An 8,196-nucleotide genomic window follows, 5' to 3' on the forward strand; every position below is an offset into this window, starting at 1 on the left:
TAAACACAGCTAGAAGTGATACATTATTGCGTAACCACGGTACAAATTTAGTTTTACAGCCATTACTTCACAATGAACTTTGTGAACTGCTGAAACACTTTCGATGTTCGGCAATATATTCGCCGCGAATATTTCAGTGTTACCAATTATGAGATGCATTCTCTACTAACAATACGCGTTATGCACTGCATAAAATGTAAATATTGCGTGTGTGTGTTTTAGTGCCTTGGTTGTAGAAAGTGTTATAGACTTCATAAATCGGCATAAACAACGAAACCTGTAACGTAAACACACGTGTTCACATCGAATGTAACGAACTCAATTGTGTCGTTCACCCACAAAACGTAAAGCAGTTTCATTTGAAAGCTCTTTTTTTGTTTAAACAGTTTGTTTCGTAGATGTATCAAATACGATATCTACAAAATCAGTACCTACTTACATGAATACTTGTTCCACAGATCAAGAATACGATACTTTGCAATGATGTGTCAGTTTAATGAAAGGTAGACCTATCATTACATGACAATTCTTCCAATCACTTATTTATACCTAAAAAATCGTCTACTGACTAGGAGCTGCCATTCATAGATTATTTTAGTTTGTTTTTAAATGCTGGTTGGCTATCTGTCAGGCTTTTAATGCTTTTTGGTAAATGACCAAAGATTTTTGTAGCAGCATATTATTTATCCCATACATTACAGCTTATTATCAGGAAACTAACATAGGCCATACAACTACCTTTTTGCAAATGGTATTCAGTATCTGTTTCTGATATTCGTATGTTTTGTAACTGGGAAGTACAAAATAAAACTAAACCCTGATGAGAAATCAAACCCCTAACTTGTTTTTGCAAATTGTTCTTTAAAATAATACCAGCATAATTCACCCCTTTTTGTACCAAAGTCAGATTTAATCCAGGATAGTAAAAATCATCCTTTCTTCTTATGTAGTAGCAATGCACATTGCCATTGCTTTTGGAGTGGGAAGGGTTATTGGTAATAAATATCTCTCTCTCTCTCTCACACACACACACACACACACACACACACACACACACACACACATACACATACACATATAGGTGTGTCTATGTATGTGCAGATGGATGTGTGTGTGTGTGTGTGTGTGTGTGTGTGTGTGTGTGTGTGTGTGTGTGTACCCGTCCTTTTTTCTCCCCTAAGGTAAGTCTTTCTGCTCCCGGGATTGGAATGACTCCTTACCCTCTCCCTTAAAACCTACATCCTTTCGTCTTTTCCTCTCTTTCCCTCTTTCGTGACGAAGCAACCGTTGGTTGCGAAAGCTTGAATTTTGTGTGTATGTTTGTGTGTCTATCGACATGCCAGCGCTTTCGTTTGGTAAGTCACATCATCTTTGTATATTGCTTCGAACAGATGCGTGTGTGCGCAGTAGGCTTGAAATCTTTTCGTTTCACTGCCTGTATCCACACCTGCCTGCGCCCTTCATCCTTTGGAAACCTATACGAAAGAGAAAAAGCAGCTTTGTAGCTTACCATTTCAAGAAATATATACGATTGCAATGTGCGCCTGGAAACACACACAGCACTTCAAACCGCCAATTTACGTAACTGTGGCGTTCTGGGTAAGGATATGATACACACAATAGCTTATCAGTATTCAAGAAGTGCCGCTAAATTAAACTAATAATACTTACACGTGAAATTTAATGTTACTTCCCTTCACAAAACGCTCGGTACAACCATAAGCACAACAGGATACCACCATTGTTTTGCCAATAGTCACGTAGTATAGCAGTAGAGATGTTAGTGCCACGAAATATACATCATGACCAGTCTACCAATATCTATGGTCGAAGGTCACCACACTGTTAATGTTTTGCACTGTGCAATCACTGTTTCATTATGCCAAAACGAAAGTGTAATTTTAACAGCAATATAAAAAGCGAGTTTTCTTTTATCATTGTTAGTAGAGAAACTGTAGAATGTACGTTGTGCAGATCAAAATTTGCTATTGGTCATGGTGGAAGGTCTGACATTGTGAATCACATTAAGACGAAGAAACATCACATGAGTGATCAAACGAAAAGAGCAAATAAACGCATGAGTGACTACTATGTAAACTTAAAATCAGTAACAGAAATGAATAGGCAGTTGGCATCACAAGAAGCTACGTTTGCATACCACAGTGCAATGCCTAACCATAGCTTAAAGTCAATGGACTGTACTACGGCAGTTGTTAAAAAACTTTTCAATCCGAAATTCACACATGGACACACAAAATGTTATGCAATCATTTCAAATGTCATTGCACCGTATGAAGCTCAGCAGGTTTTAAATGAACTGAAATGTGCTCTATTCATTTCTGTAATGATTGATACATCGAATTATCTGGATTTGAAGTTGGTTCCTCTCCTTATCAGGTATTTTCACACTGAAAATGGCATCACGGTGAAAGTGGTTAATTTAGCTGGAGAAACATCAGATTTACTGCAGAATTATGTGCTGGAGGTTTTAAAGAAATATGAACTTGAGGGAAAGGTGACTGCAGTTTCTGCAGACAACACTAACACCAATTTTGGTGGTAAGCAGAGGAAAGGAAAAAACAGTTGTTCTATAAACTGCAACAGAACACAGTGAATACTATAGTACGTGTTGGCTGTCCAGCACATGTGGTGCACAATTCCTTACAAACTGGCTCAGATTGCCTACCCGTCGACTGCCAATTAATTGTAAACAAAATCTACCTCCATTTCCACATATATACAGTAAGGGTTGAATCTCTGAAGTCATTCTGTAAGTTTACTGAAATTGAATACAAAACTGTACCTGGGCACAGAAAGACAAGGTGGCCATCTCTGCTACCAGCATTGGAAAGAATAGTAGAGATATTTCCTGCTTTGAAATCATATTTCATTTCCCTTATCCTTAAACAATTGTTTGATAACCCTGTGTCTATTGTTCTTCTACATTTTCTTGTTAGCCAGCTAAAACCTTTCTCCACAACAATTAAATGTATTGAGAAACAAGAAATCACAATAGTGGAAGTTTATCAAGAAATAAATTATTGGGCAAATTACAATGTAGAAAATCTGAAAGACTTCTCACATCCTTTGTACATGAGACTCTAAGAAAGCTGGAAGAAGAGGGTGATATTACTGTAGAACAATTTCATATTTATACTGACATCTTCTATGACTCTTGCATTGAGTATATTAAAGAATGGTGTTTACCACTTCTCACACCTTTTAAAGCATTTGACTGTGTTAATACTGAAAATGAGCAGTGGAAGGATATTCAGGACTGTTGTGTTTTTGTTAAAAGCATTGTACCAAATTCACGTGTTGATGAATACGAGCTGTTTGATGAATTTTCATGTGCACAGAATTTCATAAAAAGTAAAGGAGACAAAGATGGTGTTAGTGCAACGTGGTGTAAAATATTTGCTATTTCAAAAGTAAAACATTAACATGAAAAAAATGATTCATTTGGTGGAGTTTTGTCTGGCAGTTCCTGGGTCAAATGCTGCTGTGGAACGTGTGTTTTCATTAGTGAACTCTTTGTGGTCGGATGAAAAAAACAGAATGAAAGTTGAAACAGTGAAGGTCTTGTTCATTGTCAAAACACACTTTAATGGTGTATCGTGTTCTGACTTTTATGATACAATTTAAAACGAAAATGCACTTCTTGATAAAGTACATAAAAGTGAAAAGTACAGTGACAGTGTGGCAGAATAATTGTAAAAAATGATTTGGGATCATCTGAGTGCACGTTGTAAAGGTAAACTTGTACGTGTATTAAATTTAGTCAATACAATATTTGTGTCCCATTTTTTTTCTTCATTGTCCCAGGTTTTTCTCTGATTTATTTTAAATGTCCCCTTTTTCAATGAAAATGAAATGGACACCCTAGACTAAGCACACTATTCATGCGTCGCTTTGACATTTCATGTACTCTATTTTAGGCCATATATGCCCAATATCAGTTATTCTGGTTTCACACCAATGACTCCTCCCCCAAATAACACATAAGGAAAGCAAGAAACAGTGTTGCTTTCTTCACAACCAGAAATCCATTTCTTCTTTTGGTAACTTTCTGGATTGAACTTACGGCATCGATTTTTTGTTTGCTGCTACAGATTCAGATTAAGGAGTGGCCTACCTAGTGTTTTTTATCTGAGAGTCCTGTCGGTAAATGGCGTTTTTAACAACTCATTTACTTTGTTCATGTTTGCTATTTTCACGGTCAACTGAATTTTCCCTTACAAATAACACTGTGCTATATACGGTCAATTACCTGACCTCGCAATAACTACAACGTGTTTTTACAGAACTGTATTACACGAACGTAATGAGTATAAATAGAAATACTACACCTTTGTTTGGAAAGCAGATGCTCAACATGCGGTGAATACTTTTTTTCTGTAGCAATAGCCCTGCTGTTGAGAGATATACCAATATTGAAATAATGCCACTTAGTTACAAAATCTAAGGGCATAATTATATTCAAAATACATATAACTATTTATAACTACATTTAAGTGTATTATTTCTGTATTCGATTTAATTACGCATTAATTAGCGTTTAGGAATGCATTTGCATTAACTTCAGAAAGATTGTGAAACTGGATTACAAAAAATCTCCGCCCCGATGTATTGTAACATGATCGCTAGATGACAGATTGCTTTTCTATAGATCCTGCACTTTTCTGCTCTCTGATGGAAGGAACGTAAAGCTCTGAGTCAGACTAGCTGTGGCTCTACCTCAACCATTAAGATTAAGAATAAGAAGCTTGTAGAAACCAACGGCCGAGCCATCCCCACAGCGCTTACGAGGACAGACGGTGCCAATCTGCAGTTGGCTACAGGCGTCAGAAAACTACCGTGAAAGCGCACGCGGCGATACGCACCTCTTCAAATCAGAATATACATACTCCGAAACAATGTTTTACACATGGTTCACATTTCTCTTTCTTATATACATATAGTGGTGCCACGGCACAACGGCACTACCTCAGAAGCCGCCCCTGGTTGAGAATGGAAGAAATGATAGAGGAAATGATAGTGTTAAACTCAGGAAAATTATTTCTGGCTCTAACTGCTAGACGGTGTTGGCCGTGCGCAATGCAGGTCTATTGCATTGTTCTGGAAAAGAATCCTTTTTTTGTTGCTCCCACTTTTAACATAAAGGCAGCGTAGTCTCCCATGAACAGCAAAAAATTCTACTTATATCTTCTCGTGGTCACAGGATGCGTGAGACATCCCTCAGAGTGCAATCTACGGCATTGTGATTCATCTTCTCCAATTCTTTACATATGAATAAGTGGGCTTTTTCTGGTGCTGTGCAATCAAATTTCCCACCACAATATTAACCATAAATCTTTACTGAAACGTCAAGTACAATGGTCACGAATGTTTGTTTTAATATCAGCAATAGTCTTTCCATATACGTGTTTCAAACAATTTTCGCGCAGTGTTAAATCATCTGGAATTCTGTAGCCGCTGATACTGTCCAACAAAGCCCTTAAGCTGGATTTGCACTAGCAAGTCGCTTGCAGAAGTTATTACTGCAAGTTATTGTTAGCCGCTTGCAGCTGTTTACACAGCAAGAATTAGGCAAGATTCTTCCGCAAGTTCTTTGGCAAGAAACTTGCGTCAACAACTTGCTGATACTCTTTACCACTACGAGTGTCAGCCGATGTGTAAAATGACAAGTAGGCGGGTGAGATATGCTGCAGCTCTTGTAATTGTAATCGAAAACGTGAAAAAGAAAAGGATTTGGGTTAGAGAGTAGATAATGAGAGGGTCGCAAAATGGTGCCTATAATAACCTTTTGCAAGAACTTAGTATTGAGAGCATGGATACTTTTGAAAACTTTTGCAGAATGCCCTCAAATGATCTGGAGTATTTGTTGATGTTAATAGCGCCCGTCACATCAAAACGAGACACGAACTTCCGTACTGCTATTTCAGCAAAGGAACGATTGCTAGTCACTCTATGATTTATAACTACCAGTGAGCTACGAATAAAATAGGCATTTCATTTATTTATGTGAAACATACAAGCAAAAAAAGTTTTAATTTTGAAATCTTTTCTTTGTCAGAGACTCATACAAGTCCCTAATTTACTTGTTTCACATTCCTGTCAGTACGATTTCTCTGATCGTACCCGATGTGTGTAGAGCCATTTTTAACTTCTTGAAAAGGTAAAATTATTTGAAGGTATGTGAAAACGCAACAATGAAATTAAATTTTTATTGAAATAAACTGAATTTTCCAGATTGATATGCTAATAAAAATGTTTTTTTTTCTAATGCTCATAAAATGGAAAGTGACAAGCTAATTAAATGGAACGTGTAATAATTACAAATCGTCCTTTTGTAGACTCCTAAAACAAAAAGCCAGTGGATGCAGATGGTAAAGGGGTTGTCTCTTCAAGTTATGCTACTTTCTATGTACTTCTGACAGATGTGTCGAATATCGACGAGATTTCATTTAATACGCTCATCTTCTTCACTCTATCCATAAAGTCTCGGTTATGCACGTTCCATATTTCTGGGTAGCTGTCCTCGGCTTCAATAAAATGTTCTGTAACCTGCTTCATCCATTCCCGTTTCTCCTCCATTTCTGAAATTTGTTTGCATATAATACATACATAAGCTGGTTGCATAAAATTAAGTCACCACATGGAGTAAAATGTTAAATATGAGTGTTATGCAGATGACATACTTACTATAACTTGCGCTTCCTACTTGCAGGAAATAGAAATAAATCCTAAAAGCTGCAAGTTACTTGCAGACACTTCTTGCGTGGTGTTCACACTGGAAGCGGAAAACGTGCAGCAAGTCACTTCCCCAATAAATTGCTACGGTCGCAAGTCGACTTGGCGATATGTTTACACTCGCAAATCGCACGGCAAGTGCTTCCACCCAAGTAAATTGCTGCAATAACTTGCTAGTGTAAACCGAGCATTACCCAAGTAGGGTTCTTTAGTATGACCGTGGCACCTTAGAATAATTTAATCTGTATGTTGTTGTTCTTCCGAGTAAAGTCAGTTTCCGACCCGAAGCATTGAAGTAGAGCTTACGATGAGTTTTTATCAGCCAATCATAGCTCACGTCACGAGATCTCGTCAGCCAGGCATTCGGAGCATAGGACATGTGATGTAGTCGTACAATAACAACATCACTGTTAAGTAGCGGTAGGAAACACTAGGGCCAATTGTAATATATCGGGATAAATCCAGGGCTAGCTTATCGAGGAAAAGAGCGCGTTGTACATTGCCATTTTATTCCTCATTTAGCTATTCCCGGAATAGTGTTCCTGTCCAGTTAAGTTGGCAACAACTGAATGAAGAGCAGTCTTTATTTTCGCATACGTCATTTCACATTTTCTTTGTCGTCGTCTCCAGAAAAGCGTGTCGAACATGAGTTATAAGCATTCCAGTTCGCAAAAATTTTCGTTCGAGGATACTTTAAGGCTCGTAGATAGTGTAAATGAGTTAAAGAGAATGGTAAAAAGCACGAAACCTGCTGCAGTCTGATTCAATGAAAAATTTAACTAAATTGGCAGGATACCAGTACTTACACGTATAACGATATATTTTGAAATTAGTTAAATGATCAGGTATTTGTTATTTGACCAGTAAGAGATTTTCTAGATTTCCGAGTAAAATATAGCAAAAGAAAAAAATATATATGCAGCAGTTTCTATTCACAAACAAATTCACATAGATGGACAGAGCAGCTACAACAGACGTATGATGATGATTATTATTTTAAAAGAGTGTAGGATGCGTGATGTAGTCAGACAACAGCATATTACTTTAAAGAAAGAACCTCGTAAATATTATGCACAGAAAAGGTAGGAGAAGCTAGATTGGGGGCGCCACTTATGTAGAAAGTAAGTTCCAAATTGTATGCAATGAAACACGCGATTTAATAAGATTAACAGAAGGACGCCACAGTTAGTTCCATTTGGATGCAACATTTCTATACGATAGTACTCTTCAAATGTAGCTGTATGGTAGATGGCTCACTGTAAGTAGGCACATAATATAGAAAAAACTATAAAATGTAATATGCTTTTTGAAATAGTTGGTCTCTTCAGTCTCTCCAACAAACTGTGACAACACAGACATCATGGAGGTTGATTTGACTGAAAATACCAAGTGTTACTGGCTAGCTTGCTGTTCATTTACGCCTCTTAAATATTAATTCATTAC

Source organism: Schistocerca americana, chromosome 2 (assembly GCF_021461395.2).
Source record: "Schistocerca americana isolate TAMUIC-IGC-003095 chromosome 2, iqSchAmer2.1, whole genome shotgun sequence".
In the NCBI taxonomy this organism is placed as follows: Eukaryota; Metazoa; Arthropoda; class Insecta; order Orthoptera; family Acrididae; genus Schistocerca; species Schistocerca americana.